The sequence below is a fragment of the Oncorhynchus nerka genome, linkage group LG3 (genome assembly GCF_034236695.1).
Source record: "Oncorhynchus nerka isolate Pitt River linkage group LG3, Oner_Uvic_2.0, whole genome shotgun sequence".
In the NCBI taxonomy this organism is placed as follows: Eukaryota; Metazoa; Chordata; class Actinopteri; order Salmoniformes; family Salmonidae; genus Oncorhynchus; species Oncorhynchus nerka.
In genome coordinates, this window is record NC_088398.1 from 59,228,412 (window position 1) to 59,241,442 (window position 13,031).

Sequence of the window (13,031 nt, forward strand, 5' to 3'; positions counted from 1 at the left end):
CATTGATCTGGCCAAGGCTTTCGACTCTGTCAATCACCACATCCTCATCGGCAGACTCGACAGCCTTGGTTTCTCAAATGATTGCCTCGCCTGGTTCACCAACTACTTCTCTGATAGAGTTCAGTGTGTCAAATCGGAGGTTCTGCTGTCCGGACCTCTGGCAGTCTCTATGGGGGTGCCACAGGGTTCAATTCTTGGACCGACTCTCTTCTCTGTTATACATCAATAAGGTCGCTCTTGCTGCTGGTGAGTCTCTGATCCACCTCTACGCAGACGACACCATTCTGTATACTTCCGGCCCTTCTTTGGACACTGTGTTAACAACCCTCCAGGCAAGCTTCAATGCCATACAACTCTCCTTCCCTGGCCTCCAATTGCTCTTAAATACAAGTGAAACTAAATGCATGCTCTTCAACCGATCGCTACCTGCACCTACCCGCCTGTCCAACATCACTACTCTGGACGGCTCTGACTTAGAATACGTGGACAACTACAAATACTTAGCTGTCTGGTTAGACTGTAAACTCTCCTTCCAGACCCATATCAAACATCTCCAATCCAAAGTTAAATCTAGAATTGGCTTCCTATTTCGCAACAAAGCATCCTTCACTCATGCTGCCAAACATACCCTTGTAAAACTGACCATCCTACCAATCCTCGACTTTGGCGATGTCATTTACAAAATAGCCTCCAATACCCTACTCAACAAATTGGATGCGGTCTATCAGAGTGCAATCCGTTTTGTCACCAAAGCCCCATATACTACCCACCATTGCGACCTGTACGCTCTCTTTGGCTGGCCCTCGCTTCATACTCGTCGCCAAACCCACTGGCTCCATGTCATCTACAAGACCCTGCTAGGTAAAGTCCCCCCTTATCTCAGCTCGCTGGTCACCATAGCATCTCCCACCTGTAGCACACGCTCCAGCAGGTATATCTCTCTAGTCACCCCCAAAACCAATTCTTTCTTTGGCCGCCTCTCCTTCCAGTTCTCTGCTGCCAATGACTGGAATGAACTACAAACATCTCTGAAACTGGAAACACTTATCTCCCTCACTAGCTTTAAGCACCAACTGTCAGAGCAGCTCACAGATTACTGCACCTGTACATAGCCCACCTATAATTTAGCCCAAACAACTACCTCTTTCCCAACTGTATTTAATTAATTAATTAATTTTGCTCCTTTGCACCCCATTATTTTTATTTCTACTTTGCACATTCCTCCATTGCAAAACTACCATTCCAGAGTTTTACTTGCTATATTGTATTTACTTTGCCACCATGGCCTTTTTTGCCTTTACCTCCCTTCTCACCTCATTTGCTCACATTGTATATAGACTTGTTTATATTGTATTATTGACTGTATGTTTGTTTTACTCCATGTGTAACTCTGTGTCGTTGTATCTGTCGAACTGCTTTGCTTTATCTTGGCCAGGTCGCAATGGTAAATGAGAACTTGTTCTCAACTTGCCTACCTGTAATGCTCCGGGTGTCGTGGGTGTGGAGTCAAATGCTGGAGATAGAGTTCAATGCTGTGCGTCTTTTAATAGCACCAACGCACCACAGGGTGCTCACAAAAGTTACGTTCCCAACCACAGGGAATCAAAATGTACAATGGAAAAAATCACGACCAGGCACTAACACGTACCTCTAACACAGAGCCGAAGGTTACATAGAAATAATCCCGCACAACAACCAGGCGGGCCGGCTGTCTAATAAAGACAAACTAATTAAATATGAACAGGTGCTACCACTAAACATACAAGGAGGGGGAGGAAAAACAATCAGTGGCAGCTAATAGGCCGGTGACGACGACCGCCGAGTGCCACCCGCCCGGGAAGGGGAAACACCCTCGGTCGGACTCGTGACAGTACCCCCCCCCCCCTGACGCGCGGCTCCCGCAGCGCGCCGACACCGGCCTCGAGGTCGCCCCGGAGGACGAGGTGCAGGGTGATCCGGATGGAGGCGATGGAAATCCCTCAACATGGATGGATCCAAGATGTCCCCCACCGGTACCTAGCACCTCTCCTCTGGACCGTACCCCTCCCAGTCTTCGAGGTACTGCAGGCCCCTCACCCGGCGTCTTGAGTCCAGAATGGCCCGGATCGTGTACGCCGGTGACCCCTCGATGTCCAGAGGGGGGGGAGGGACCTCCGGTACCTCACTGTCCTGCAGGGGACCAGCTACCACCGTCCTGAGGAGAGACACATGAAACAAGGGGTTAATACGATAATAGGAAGGGAGTTGTAATCGATAACACACCTCGTTTATTCTCCTCAGGACTTTAAAGGGCCCTACACACTGCGGACCCAGCTTCCGGCAGGGCAAGCGGAGAGGTAGGTTTCGGGTCGAGAGCCAGACCCTGTCCCCCGGTACAAACACGGGGGCCTCACTGCGGTGGCGGTCAGCACTCCTCTTCTGCCGTCCACTCGCTTGTCGTAGAGATTCCTGGACGGCCCTCCAGGTCTCCTTGGAGCGCTGTACCCATTCCTCCACCGCAGGAGCCTCGGTCTGGCTCGGATGCCATGGTGCCAGGACCGGCTGGTACCCCAACACACACTGAAAAGGGGACACGTTAGTAGAGGAGTGACGTAGTGAGTTCTGAGCCATTTCAGCCCAGGGAATGTATCGTGCCCACTCCCCTGGCAGATCCTGGCAATACGACCGCAGAAACCTACCCACCTCCTGGTTCATTCTCTCCACCTGCCCATTACTCTCTCTGGTGGAACAAACTCCCTCACGACGCCAGGACAGCGGAGTCAATCACCACCTTCCGGAGACACCTGAAACCCCACCTCTTTAAGGAATACCTAGGATAGGATAAAGTAATCCCTCTCACCCCCCCTCCCCCTGAAAAGATTTAGATGCACTACTGTTCCACTGGAGGTCATAAGGTGAATGCACCAATTTGTAAGTCGCTCTGGATAAGAGCGTCTGCTAAATGACTTAAATGTAATGATGTAAATGATAACCGGAGGTCAGGCTGACAGAGACCCCCAAGCGTTCCATGAACGCTCTCCATACCCGAGACGTGAATTGGGGGCCCCGATCAGAAACGATGTCCTCCGGCACCCCGTAGTGCCGAAAGACATGGGTGAATAATGCCTCCGCAGTCTGTAGGGCTGTAGGGATACCGGGCAACGGGAGGAGACGGCAGAACTTAGAGAACCAATCCACAATCACTAGAACCGTGGCGTTCCCCTGAGACGGCGGAAGATCGGTCAGGAAATCTATGGACAGATGTGACCATGGCCGCTGTGGAATGGGGAGGGGTTGTAGCTTCCCTCTAGGAAGGTGCCTAGGAGCCTTACTCTGAGCGCACACTGAACAGGAGGAGACATAACCCTTAACGTCCTTAGCCAACGTAGGCCACCAATACCTCCTCTGAAGGCTCTCCACTGTCCTCGTCACCCCAGGGTGACCCGAGGAGGGTAGGACGTGAGCCCACCGAATCAGTTTGTCCCGAACACCAAGCGGCACGTACCTTCGCCCCGCTGGACACTGAGGAGGCGCGGGTTCAGCCCGTAACGCCCGCTCGATGTCCGAGTCCACCTCCCATACCACTGGGGCTACCAGCTTTGAGGCGGGAAGGATGGGAGTAGGTTCGGTGGACCCATCCTCCGTGTCGTAAAGGTAGGACAGTGCGTCAGCCTTCACGTTCTGGGAGCCCGGTCTATAAGACAAAGTAAACCGGAACCGGGTGAAGAATATGGCCCACCTTGCCTGACGTGGGTTAAGTCTCCTAGCTGCCCGAATATACTCCAGATTCTGGTGGTCGGTCCAGATGAGAAAGGGGTGCTTAGCCCCCTCAAGCCAGTGTCTCCACACCTTCAGAGCTCTAACCACCGCTAGTAACTCCTGGTCCCCCACATCATAGTTACGCTCCGCTGGGCTGAGCTTCCTTGAGAAGAAAGCGCAGGGGCGGAGTTTTCGTCCACCTCCACTATGAATGCTAGAGAGGGGTCAGGATGCGCCAACACGGGCGCATCAGTGAACAGCGCCTTCAACTTGTTGAATGCTCCGTCCGCCTCTGCTGACCACTGCAACCGCACCGGGCCCCCCTTCAGCAGTGAGGTAATGGGAGCCGCTATCTGGCCAAAACCCCGGATAAACCTCCGGTAGTAGTTGGCAAAACCCAAAAACCGCTGCACCTCCTTTACCGTGGTCGGAGTCGGCCAATTACGCACGGCCCTAATGCGGTCACCCTCCATCACTACCCCCGAGGTGGAAATTTACTCAGCCTTGACGTATAGGTCATGCTCCAGCAGTCTACCAAACACCTTGCGCACCAGAGACACATGCGCGGTGTGAGTGGCCGAGTAGATCAGAATGTCATTGATATAAACAACCACTCCCTGCCCGCACAGGTCCCTGAGAATCTCGTCTACAAAGGATTGAAAAACGGCTGGAGCATTTTTTAACCCATACGGCATGACGAGGTACTCATAGTGGCCTGATGTAGTACTAAATGTGGTTTTCCACTCGTCTCCCTTCCGAATACGCACCAGACTATACGCGCTCCGTGGAACGATTCCACCGCCGTAGCGATGAGAGGTAGAGGGTAACTATACCCCACTGTGATGGGGTTTAGACCTCTATAATCGATACACGGACGCAAGCCTCCCTCCTTTTTCCTCACAAAAAAGAAACTCGAGGAGACGGGTGAAATGGAGGGCCGAATGTACCCCTGTCCCAGCGACTCCGTGACATATGTCTCCATTGCCAACGTCTCCTCCTGGGACAGCGGGTACACGTGACTCTTGGGAAGCGCAGCGTCTACCTGGAGATCTATCGTACAATCCCTTCCCGGTCGATAAGGTGGTAATTTAGTCGCTTTCACTTTACTGAAAGCGATTGCCAAATCGGCATACTCGGGGGGAATGCACACCGTGGAACCCTGGTCTGGACTCTCCACCGACGTGGCACCGATGGAAACTCCTAAACACCTTCCAGAACACTCCTCTGACCACCCCTGGAGAACCCCCTGTCTCCATGAAATTTTAGGATTGTGCCGGGCCAGCCAGGGAGTCCCCAGCACCACTGGAAACACAGGCGAATCAATAATAAAGAAACTGATATGCTCCCTATGATTCCCCTGCGTCACCATGTCCAGTGGGACCGTGGTCTCCCTGACCATCCCTGACCCTAATGGCCGGCTATCTAGGGAGTGCACGGGGAAAGGAGAATCTATCGGTACCAGCGGAACCCCTAACTTAAGGGTGAGTCCGCGATCCATAAAGTTCCCAGCTGCGCCTGAATCGACTAGCGCCCTATGCTGGGAAGAGGGAAAAAAGTGAAGGAAAAAGGTTAAGACAAACATGTGGCCAACAAGGGGTTCTGGGTGAGTTTGATGCTGACTCACCTGGGGTGACCGAGAAGCGTTCCGCCTGCCATCTCTACTCTCAGACGGACCCCCCCAGCACCGATCAGACGTGTGTCCTCTCCGACCACAGTTGGTGCAGGGAAGGCCTCCTCCTCCGGTACCCCTCGGCGCAGCCCCTCCCAACTCCATTTTTACCCAACAGCAAGAGTGGAGCATAGTCTGTCTGGCCAGTGTGGAAAATTAAGCTTCCCACTAGGCACAGACGTCAGTTCAACGTCTAGTTTTGATTTACATTTGGTTGAGTTGTCAACTAACGTGAATCCAATGTGAAATCATCCAAAAATGACTCCCTGCCATTGGATTTAGGTTAAAAGTTGGGTGAAAAAAGACAGAATTCCCTCATTTTGATGACTTTTTGTAAATCCAATCAGTTTTCTATGTTGATTCAACGTCGTCACAATGCATTTTGGGGGGGTTTGAAATGATACGGAAATGATGTTGATTCAACCAGTTTTTGCCCAGTGGGTTGGCCTCCATTGCTTGACCTGAACTTGAAATAGTACTAATTTTGGGTGTTGGAACTGTTTATATTGAGGTGCAGGAGCTCCACAATACTTTTAAGCTACAGGAGCTCAAGCAGTAGAACATTTGAGGTGCTGGTACTCCCACATATTCCCTTTTGTCTCATCTGCTCTTTCACCACCTCCAGTGGTCATCAGCTAGTTTACATCATTTAATTAGGCAAGTCAGTTAAGAACAAATTCTTATTCACAATGACGGCCTACACCAGCCAAACTCGGACGACGCTGGGCCATTTGTGTGCCGCCCTATTGGACTCCCAATCACAGCCAGTTGTGATACAGTCTGGATTTGAACCAGGTTGACACCTGGTGACACCTCTAGCACTGAGATGCAGTGTCTTAGACCACTGCCCTACTTGGGATCCCCTACAATACTGAAGACAAACAGTAAACATACACAAAATTGTAGCTATTTCAACGGAATATCTACTAGCCCTAACACTAGTCCAAACCTTAACCCTTACCCTAACCCTTACCCTTATTCTAAATCTAACCCTAACCGTACCTTTAGCAAGCAGTTGCTTAACAGATAGTTTGTTGAAAATCCGGACTATCCAAATAAAGTGTGACCAACCAAGCAGACCAGTCTGGGGTTTGGTGCTAAAAAACTTTCAAATTATATTTTTTGGGGGGAGGGGGGATAAAAATCAAACCTATTCAATCTTTTCAGGCCGGTGAATTGTCAGTGATTACAAGTGGTCCAATAAGAACAGCATTTTGAGTTAACCCATGCTTCCCTTTTTCAATGAGAGCGGTGACAACCTAGATTCGAGCCAATGTCTTAGGTAGTTGAACATGTTAATACTCCAACCTTCATTTTCTTTAAAAACAACATTATATAGAATGAGTGGCTTTGATTTAACGGCCTGCACATTCAGCGCGAGATGACCGTTAGTCCCCGATTACATGTTTCTGTGCATGAGCTTAGCTAGCCAATGCAGCCATGACATCGCTTACAAGCGTGATCAGGGATTTCTATTGGAGAAGCAGTTTCTGCCTATCTGCATACTGTACTGTCTTTGCTTGTGCTCTATTTGATACTCTCAGACACATTATTCAGTCCATTTTAAGAGCCCTTAAGTAGCACAACGCCGATTCCATGCCAGCATGGAGGCTGACATGAATTGTGCAGAGCAACAGACGGACTACAGTTAGGAAACTGACAGTCCAGTACAACATTGGTGCCCAAAGACCCATAAAAGAATGCACAACTCATCATACCTTCACACAAATGGGGTTTTGCAGTCGAGGACCTTACAGCGTTCCACCTCTTTCAGCACAAAAAAAACAACAACTGCGGTTACAGTGGGCTGAGGAACGAAAACACTGGACACTGGAAAAACATTACCTGGTCTGATGAATCCCAGTTCCTGCTGTTTCACGCTGATGGGAGGACTAGGGTATGGAGAAAACCACATCAGTACACGCATCCATCATCCCGCGTGTCAACATTGCAATGTGGGGTGTGTTTTCATGGCACACATTGGGCCCCTTGATAAAAGTGGAGCAATGTTTGAATGCCACAGGATATCATATCTGAACATCATTGCCAATCAGGTGCATTCCTTCATGGCAGCAATGTATCCATCTGCAAATTTTTCAGCAGGAAAATGCCCCCTGCCACAACGCAAGGATTGTCCTGAAATGGTTCCACAAATATGACAGTGAATTAATGTTACTGCAGTGTCCTGCCCAGTCACCAGATTTCAATCGAATTGAGGCTGAGGGCAAAAGGGGGTACAACTCAATATTAGGAAGGTTTCTCCCCATGTTTTGTACACTCAGTGCCTTCAGAAAGTATACATGACCCTTGACTTATTCCACATTTTGTTATGTTAAAGTCGGAACTCAAAATGGATTAAAAATATTTTTTTCTCACCCATCTAAACACAATATCCCATTTTAGCAAATGTATTGAAAATGAAATACAGAAATATCTCATTTGCATAAGAACTCACTTCCCTGAGTCAATACTTTGTAGAGGCATATTTGATAGCGATTACGGCTGTGCGTCTTTCTGGGTAAATCTCTAGGAGCTTTCCACACCTGGTTTGTGCAACATTTACCCATTACTCATTTCAATATTCTTCAAGCTCGGTCAAATTGGTTTGGTGATCATCGTTAGACAATCATTTTCAGGTCTTGCCATAGATTTTCAAGCAGATTTAAGTCAAAACTGTAACTCGGCCACTCACGAACAGTCACTGTCTTCTTGGTAAGCAACTCCAATATAGATTTGGCCTTGTTTTTTAGGTTATTGCCCTGCTGAAAGGTGAATTAATCTCACAGTTTCTGGGGGAAATCAGGTTTTCCTCTAGTATTTTGCCTGTGCTTAGCTCCTTTCCATTTCTTTTTTTATCCTGAAAAACTCCCCAGTCCTTAACAATTAGAAGTATACCCATAACATAATGCAGCCACCACTATGTTTGAAAATATGGAGAGCGGTACTCAGTAATGTGTTGTTTTGGATTTGCCCCAAACATAACACTTTTTGTATTCAGGACAAAAAGTGAATTGCTTTGCCAGATATTTTGAGTATTACTTTAGTGCGGTTTCCTTCCTTTCTGGTAACTGAGTTAGGAAGGACGCCTGTATCTTTGTAGTGATTGGGTGTATTGATACACCATCCAAAGTGTAATTAATAGCTTCACCGTGCTCAAATGGATATTCAAGGTCTGCTCTTTTTTTTTACCAATCTACCAATAGGTGTCCTTCTTTGAGAGACATTGAAAAACATCCCTGGTCTTTGTGATTAAGTCTGTGTTTGAAATCCACTGCTTGACTGAGGGACCATACATATCATTGTATGTGTGGGGTACAGAGATGAGACAGTCATTCAAAAATCATTTGAAGCACTATTATTGCACACAGAGTAAGTCCATGCAACATATTATGTGATATGTTGCTCCTGAACCGATTTAGGCTTGATATATAGTATATATAGTATAAATACAGTACCAGTCAAAAGTTTGGACACACCTACTCATTCAAGGGTTTTTCTTCATCAAAACTATGAAATAACACATATGGAATCATGTAGTAAAAAAAAAAAGAGTTAAAGAAATCAAAATATATTTTACATTTGAGATTCTTCAAAGTATCTACCCTTTGCCTTGTTTCTCAAACTAGACACTCTCATGTACTTGTCCTCTTGCTCAGTGGTGCACCGAGGCCTCCCACTACTCTTTATATTCTAGTTAGATACAGTTTGAGCTGTTCTGTGAAGCGAGTAGTATACTGCGTTGTACGAGATCTTCAGTTTCTTGGCAATTTCTCGCATGGAATAGCCTTCATTTCTCAGAACAAGAATAGACTGACGAGTTTCAGAAGAATGTTATTTGTTTCTGGCCATTTTGATCCTCTAATTGAACACACACGTGCTGATGCTCCAGATACTCAACTAGTCTAAAGAAGGCCAATTGTTATTGCTTCTTTAATCAGAACAACCATTTTCAGCTGTGCTAACATAATTGCAAAAGGGTTTACAAATGATCAATTAGCCTTTTAAAATGATAAACTTGGATTAGCTAACACATTGGAACACAGGAGTGATGGTTGCTGATAATGGGCCTCTGTACACCTATGTAGATATTCCATTAAAAATCTGCTGTTTCCAGCTACAATTGTCACGTCCTGACCTTAGAGAGACGTTTTATTTCTCTATTTGGTTAGGTCAGGGTGTGATGTGGGGTGGGCATTCTATGTCTATGTTCTATTTTCTATGTTTTTGTATTTCTTTGTTTTGGCCGGGTATGGTTCTCAATCAGGGACAGCTGTCTATCGTTGTCTCTGATTGGGAATCATACTTAGGCAGCCTTCTTTCCCTGTTGTTTGTGGGTAGTTGACTTTGTTAGAGGCATTATAGCCTATGTTAAGCTTCACGGTCGTTTATTTGTTTTGTTGGAGACATTTACCTAAATAAACAGAAATGTACGCTCACCACGCCGCACTTTGGTCCACTTCTTACGACGCCCGTGACAAGAATATTCATTTACAACATTAACAATGTCTACACTGTATTTCTGTTCAATTTGAAGTTATTTTAATGGACATAAATTTCATTTTCTTTCAAAAACAAGGACATTTCTAAGTGACCCCAAACTTTTGAACGATAGTGTATATATAGTACCAGTTAAAAGTTTATATATACACATATATACAGGGTCAGTGCCAAATGTAAAATGTGCAGGGATACTGGAGTAGTTGAGATAGCTACTGTATATACATGTAGGCAGGGTTAGGAAAAAGTGACTGTTAAAGGGATAAATAATAATAATAGTAAACAATATGGCAGCAGCATAAGTGGTGGGTAGGTGGGTGTGTGTGAGGGTGTGTGCAAGAGTGTCAGTGTAGGCATGACAGGAAGATATACAGTACATGTAACCAGGGATGAAAAGTGACTGGTAGCAGGAATATATAAATACTTATTTCAAATACCATTAGTATATTACCATATGTAAATAGGATAAATATATCTACTAATGGTAATGTCTATCAATAGTCAATGAACAGCAGCGTAATAGTGGTAATGAATCAAAACAATAATAATTTGAGCAACAGTGTAGGTCTGAGGGTGTGTGTGGGTGTACGTGTAAGAGTGACAGTGAAGGTGGATGTGTCTGAATGGGTAGAGACCTGTGGATAAAAATGGGACAGGGAGGAAAAGTCATATAATAATACATTCCTAGAAAAATCTTTCTTTTGTGCATGATGACAAAGGATTCAATTATTCCACTTGATTACAGTAAATCTCCACAGATGCTTGGTTTTTTTGGCACTTTATTAAGCGCTCCGGTCATAAATGAATGGATCTCCCTTGCCTGGGATGAATTATTTTGGCAGGAGGAGTGGAGGAATGAGAGAGGAGCGAGAGGAGTGGGAGGAGTGAGAGAGCAGTGAGAGATGAGAGAGAGAGATCAGTGAGAGAGCAGTGAGAGAGATGAAAGATCAGAGAGAGAGGAGTGAGAGATGAGGGAGAGAGATCAGTGAGAGAGCAGTGTGAGAGATGAAAGATCAGTGAGAGAGGAGTGAGAGATGAGGGAGAGAGATCAGTGAGAGAGCAGTGAGAAAGCAGTGAGAGATCAATGAGAGGGCAGGGAGAGAGGAGGGAGATAGATGAAAGATCAGTGAGAGAGGAGTAAGAGGAGTGAGAGAGCAGTGAGAAGAGTGAGAGAAGAGTGAGAGAGCATTGAGAGAGGAGTGAGAGGGCAGTGAGAGAGGAGGGAGAGGAGTGAGAGAGGAGTGGACTGGGACGATATGAATTAGAGGGTTTGACCCAGCACAGCGGTAGCAGGGCCAAGCTATAGGAAATATGGGTTTGGGACCTGCAGGCAACTCTCATCTATCAGCTCTATCAATAGGATTTGTGGAGTTTCAATAGTCCTTCTAGTTGATTCTGTAATGCACTGTAGCTGACATCTGCAATGTTTTCAACTTTGGTTCTGTTGGAAAAGAACAGCAGCTGTGTATGATTTGTATAATTTATGCTCTTCCTGCAGAAGCATTCAATAGTCTTGTTATGTTAACAGTGTTTTGAGTGCGTCTGACTGTCAGAGTGGTAATATAATGTGTCTGTAACTGCCTCGTTTTATCACTACAGTGTGTTTTGTGTGTGGGGGGCTGTGTATGTTTGTGTCTGTGTGCCTGTGTGTGTGTTGTGTGTGTGTGTGTATAAATGTAGGCAGCTATCTTTGCCAGGCAGCAGCCTCTGCTTACATCAGGGTTTTTTCAGCTCTAATTAATGTTGACTTATTCAGTCAACACCGCTGCAGTGTAGCGCTTTGCTACACAAATTAGCATATAGCTAATTGAAAGCGCAAACAAACTAGCCGAGTCATCTCTGTTATGTGGTTAGGGTGACCACATTGCCCCGGACAGTCCTGCATTTTTCCTTTTGTCCCGCAACCAAACAATACTGTCCAGCATTTTATCAACAAATTCAAACAAATCCAATCAAATCAATATTTATTGGTCGCATACGCAGATTTTCAGATGCTATCGCAAGTGCAATGGAATGTTTGTGTTTCTAACTCCAACAGTGTAGTAATACCTACAGTAGCAATACAAAAGAATACACACATAATCCAAAAAACACCACTAATTTGTAAAAACAAAAGGCTGATTTGTCACATATTTCAGTCAGACATTCCAACCTGTCTCTTGCGGTCATGTTGTGCTTAGATATATCATAAGGATGTGGTACTGATGATGTTAAACAATCCAATCGCTGTTGAGATCTAATATTCTGCGCAGTGCAAGACGAGACCTAGGCCAATGTCATAGGCCTATTGTCAACCAACAACATTTCTCAAATCCTTCCGGGCTAAATTCCAGCTAAACACTTGGAGAGGACATTTAGGCCTAACTACTTACAAAATGTGTGCTTCTGACAAAGAGCTACAAAAGTAAGTAAATAGCCATATTAGATTGAAAAATAAGGTTCTTTCGTCGAACTTGCTCGTTAGTTGCCCATTCAACATATTTGCTGCTACTTCACTCAATCTTGTTTAAAAAGTCTAACTTCCCTTCATAACTGTTTTACATTCCCAGACACCAACCAAAAATGCTTCCTTAGCCACATATTCCCAGATTTTCATTAAACAGCCACACTTGTGGTTTCTCTTGTCTGCATCGCCAAATTTTGTGCGAGGCAAAAGAGTAGGCTAGGTAACCTTCAATTAGCTAGTTCAGCGCAGTGGGAGTAGAGGTGTAGTGCTGCCACTTCTTACAATGGTGCTAATTTAGTCAAGTTAGATCAAAACTGAATCAATGTCTTGGTAGATCATATAATGTCATGAATGTCCGGCGAAATCATCCCGTTATTTGGGTATTTTATATGTGATCACCCTATATGTGGTTCCAGCTGTCACTTCATATTCTCAATGAATATGGGCTCCTGAGTGGCACAGCGGTCTAAGGCACTGCATCTCAGTGCTTGATGTGTCACTACAGACACCCTTGTTTGAATCCAGGCTGTATCACAACCAGCAGTGATTGGGAGTCCCATAAGTCTGTACGTTCGTTTGTTTGTTTCTCTTTATTGTTTTTGTTGCTGGTTCACATTCAAATAAATTATGATGAACCCAAATCATGCTGCGCCTTGATCTACCCATTTCGATGTCCGTTAC